The following is a 5,000-nucleotide window of genomic DNA, read 5'->3' as shown; positions in this document are numbered from 1 at the left end:
GACCCTTCCTAATGCGGATCTTATGCTCGACAAAGTCCATTTCTGCCTTTAATAGTACGTCAAATCCGAGTATGAAGTGCGTGTTATGCGAAAACCCTGATTGTGAAAGCAGTATTCAGATTTTGAACGCGTTATACGGTCAAAAAGGCCAGGTCGCTCTGAATGAACGTCCTGTGTTACTGGAAGAACCTTAGTCCATAACTTTAAGAGAACCTAGTCGTTCAGGAGACATTAGAGACGCTTTCTGAAAACTACCAAAAACTGAAGGTGGACCTGGAAATCTGACATCATCATCATCATCATCACCAGCATCACCAGGGCCTGATTTTCATCTCCACATCAGACGCATAAAGGGTCTTTGTACGCCGTTTTTTTTCCACGGAAGAAGAAGAGAACAAATGCACTCACTGTGCGGGTCGCTCTTCTCTCGGATGCCGTCCACTCGACCGTCGGGATGGATCCGGAGGAAGAAGCCGCCGTTCTTGCAGTAAAGCCGCTTGGGCTCCTTGAAGTTGACCGGAGGAAAGCCTCCGCTGGCGCCGTCCTCCGGTAAAGCGGGAGCGTGGTGATTCCTCCCGCCGCCATCATCTCTGGCTCTCTCGGCTTCTCGGTCTCCGGAGCCCCTCCGCGGCCTCCCTTGCGCCTCCTCCCCGCCTCTCCCGTCTCCTCCGCCGCTCCGCGGAGCCACACGAGCCTCATTAAAGCGCGGAGGAACTCTTCGAGCCGCGGGACACTGTGTATCTGATCTGTGCTGAAGATGAAGCGCTCTCTCTCTCTCTGTCTCTCTCTCTCTGTCCCACCTCTCTCCCTCCCTCCTCCCGTTGGGCCCCTGACCGCATTATTCCTTCAACATAACACAGAGAGAAACTAGTCCTCCTCGAAGCATCTGATCTGTCATCTCACCCACAAACACACAACAAAATCTGTTTATGACCAACCAGAAAGACACCCAGCACCATTCCTGTTTCTATTAGTTCATAATCTTTATTATTACTTTTCATATTTGATCATCACTTTATTTCAGTTAGTTTATATGGGGAAATATGCTTTCATCTGTTTGCATTTCATTTTAGTTTAATTTCAATACCAAAAAATGTACTTCTTTATTTGTGTGCTTGTTTTTAAAGATTAAGTTTTAGTTAATTAATTTTAAATTAAAACTAGGTTATTCACATTATTTTCTGCTTATATATAAAAAATTATGTTGACATTATGTATACGTTCTGTGTATTATTTATATATAAACACACACACCTACAGTATATGTTTTAAAAATGTTTATACATTTATATTTTCACATTCTTTAATGTTATATATATCCATCCATCCATCCATTTACGTACGGCTTATCCGGGGCCGGGTCGCAGGAGCAACAGTCTAAGCAGGGACGCCCAGACTTCCCTCTCCCCAGACACTTCCTCCAGCTCTTCCGGGGGAACAGTGAGGCACTCCCAGGCCAGCAGAGAGAGATAGTCCCTCCAGCGTGTCCTAGGTCTTCCCCGGGGCCTCCTCCCAGGTGGGACATGCCCGGAACACCTCCATTGGGAAGCGTCCGGGAGGCATCTGAAACAGATGCCCGAGCCACCTCAGCTGGTCTCTCTCGATGTGGAGGAGCAGCGGGTCTACTCCGAGCTCCTCCCGAGTAACTGAACCAAGTCTGAACCTATCTATCACCCTACGGAGGAAACTCATTTCAGCCACTTGTATCCAGGATCTCATCCTTTCGGTCTTGACCCAAAGCTCATGACCACAGGTGAGAGTAGGAACAAAGATCGACCGGTAAATCGGACTTAGAGGTGCTGATTCTCATCCCAGCCGCTTCACACTCAGCTGCAAACTCGAATGTCTTTTCCTAATCCACAAAACACACGTGGACTGGTTGGGCAAACTCCCAGGAACCCTCCAGTATCCTGAAGAGGGTATAGAGCTGGTCCAGTGTTCCACGCTCCGGACGAGACCCGCATTGTTCCTCTTCAAGCTGAGGTTCGACTATCAGACGGATTCTTCTCTCCAGTACCCTGGCATAGACTTTCCCAGGGAGGCTGAGGAGTGTGATCCGCCTATAGTTGGAGCACACCCTCTGGTCCCCCTTCTTAAAAAAAGGAACCACCACCCCGGTCTGCCAGTCCAGAGGCACTGTCCCCCGCGTCCATGTGATGCTGTAGAGGCGTGTCAGCCAAGACAGCCCCACAACATCCAGAGACCTGAGGTACTCCAGGCGGATCTCGTCCACCCCTGGTGCCTTGCCACCGAGGAGCTTCTCAACAACCTCAGTGACCTCAGCCAGGGTGATGGTTGAGTCCCCCACGGGTCCCCGGCCTCTGCTCCCTCAATGGAAGACGCGTTGGCGGGATTGAGGAGATCTTCAAAGTATTCCTTCCACCACCCAACAATATCCACAGTCAAGGTTAGCACTGTATACGTTGTTGGCAGGGCACTGCTTCCCCTTTCTGAGGCCTCTTTGAGGCCGTCCGATAGTCCTTTTCCATGGCCTCCCCGAACTCCTCCCATACCCAAGTTTTTGCCTGCACAACCACCCGGGCAGCGGTCCCCTTGGCCCACCGGTACCTGTCAGCTGCCTCAGGAATCCCACGAGCCAACCAGGCCCGATAGGACTCCTTCTTCAGTTTGATGGCATCCCTTACTTCTGTTGTCCACCACCGGGTTTGGGGGTTTACGGCCACAGCTCCGGACGGCTGCGTCGACCAAAGAGGCCGAGAACATAGTCCACTCAGACTCAATGTCTCCAGCCTCCCTTGGGATCCGGTCAAAGTTCTGCCGGAGGTGGGAGTTGAAGATCTCTCTGACAGGGGTCTCTGCCAAACGTTCCCAACAGACCCTTACAGTACGGTTGGGCCTGCCAAGTCTGTCTAGCCTCCTCCCCCGCCAACGGATCCAACTCACCACCAGGTGGTGATCAGTTGACAGCTCCGCCCCTCTCTTCACTCGAGTGTCCAAGACATGTGGCCGGAGATCAGATGATACAACCACAAAGTCGATCATTGACATCTGCCCTAGGGTGTCCTGGTGCCATGTGTACTGGTGGCCACCCTTATGCTTGAACATGGTGTTCGTTATGGACAGACTGTGACTAGCACAGAATTCCAAAAACAGAACACCACTCTGGTTTAGATCGGGGGGGCCGTTCCTCCCAATCATGCCCCTCCAGGTGTCACTAGCATCACCAACGTGAGCGTTGAAGTCCCCCAGCTGGTCGATAGAGTCCCCGGTCAGAGCACTTTCCAGCACCCCTCCCAAGGACTCCAATAAGGTCGGGTACTCTACACTGCCATTCGGTCCGTAGGCACAAATGACATTGAGAGTCCTCCCCCAACCCGGAGTCGCAGGGAGGCGACCCTCTCGTCCACCGGGGCTGCGCCGTACCACTTTACAACTTTATTATTTTCATAAGGAGGGTGGACCACTCTTTGTCTGGCTTGTCACCTAGGACCTGTTTGCTTTGGGAAACCCTACCAGGAGCATATAGCCCCGGACAACCTAGTTCCTAGGGTCATTCAGGAACTCAAACCCCTCCACCTTGTTAAGGTGGCGATCCTAGGAGGGGATGTTATATATAAATACTTAAATTATATATATATATAATTTTATATATATATAAAAATGTATAAACAACATATTTTTCTTAAATATATACATGCATGTGTTTGCATTTAATTATACAGAAAAATATACATACTATGTAAACAAAAACTAATTTTGGATGTGATTAATTGTTTGACAGAACTGATATATATACTGATGTATTATATATATATATAATTTAGACTAGAGAGAAATATGTTGTTGTTGTGGTCTGGGATGAGGAAAACTCTCCTGTAGTTCACTGTAAACATGTGTCTATAATCTTCACATCAGGCTACAAGCACTTCCTGTAAGATATCTCGGTTGTTTCTCCTAAACTGCATGCAATTAAAAGAAGAGGGTGAAACGAAATGCTTCTCAGATGTTTCTCCTGCAGTGATCACACATAAGGAGATTCAGAGAAGATCTCAACAGTGCCATTGACTTTCAGACAGTTAGAAATCTCCATATGATCTCAAATATCTCTCATCTTATGATCAGAGCTGCTCCACACTCATTTTATCACTAACCGGATGACCTCCGGTGACCTTACAGCAGAAAAGATGTTCCCTGCGTCATCACGGATCTCCAGTTTTAGAGTGAAGAACATCTGGGTGCAGAGGGATTCCCATCACTGACCGCAGCACGTCTGTGAGCGAATGGAGAGCCGCGCTCTTGCTCCAAACGCTTTCATGAACCCGACGACAAACCGCAGTGACGCTGTAAAAGCTTCCATCCTCCCTCAGAAAACCAGCTTTAGTTCAGCACAGACTCAGCACGTGTTTGTCTTCAGGCCAGCACAAACCCTACAGCCCACACACACACACACACACACACAGATCAACACACACACACACAACACACACACACACAGACACACAGATCAACACACACACACACACACAGATCAACACACACACACACAGACACACACACACAGATCACACACACACACACACAGATCAGACACACACACACACAGATCAACACACACACACACACAGACACACATTTAGATCAACACACACACACACACAGATCAACACACACACACACACACACACACAGATCAACACACACACACACAGATGCACAAATGCGCGCATGCACACACAAAAATGGGACAGTTGGAATTGCATTGGAATAATTATTAAATTTAATAACAAGCATTCGGCTAAGATTTTATATATTAATATATCTTCAGCAGAAACAGATAGTTTGCCATCATTCTGATTTGAATGTACTTTTTGAAAGCAGTGTTTTGCATCAGAAAGAACGCGCTGAAAATGTCGAGTGTTTTTCAGGTTGTGGCGTATGAATGACAAAAGTGTTAGAGGATTTTTGAAAAATGCGGTCACTGCATGCATTTTGTCTGAAAGCAATGAGAAATGATTCGACATAGACTTCTGTATCACGAG

At 48.0% G+C, this 5,000-nt stretch overlaps 1 pseudogene; it reads right to left on the bottom strand.

Annotated features, from left to right (window-relative positions):
- Positions 1–614, bottom strand: part of LOC122335386 — a 2,626-nt pseudogene extending 2,012 nt beyond the window's left edge.
- Positions 615–5,000: the final 4,386 nt, after the last annotated feature.

The sequence above is a fragment of the Puntigrus tetrazona genome, unplaced genomic scaffold (genome assembly GCF_018831695.1).
Source record: "Puntigrus tetrazona isolate hp1 unplaced genomic scaffold, ASM1883169v1 S000000769, whole genome shotgun sequence".
In the NCBI taxonomy this organism is placed as follows: Eukaryota; Metazoa; Chordata; class Actinopteri; order Cypriniformes; family Cyprinidae; genus Puntigrus; species Puntigrus tetrazona.
Note: the sequence above shows the minus strand (reverse complement) of the source record. Positions and strands in the feature narration are given on the sequence as shown.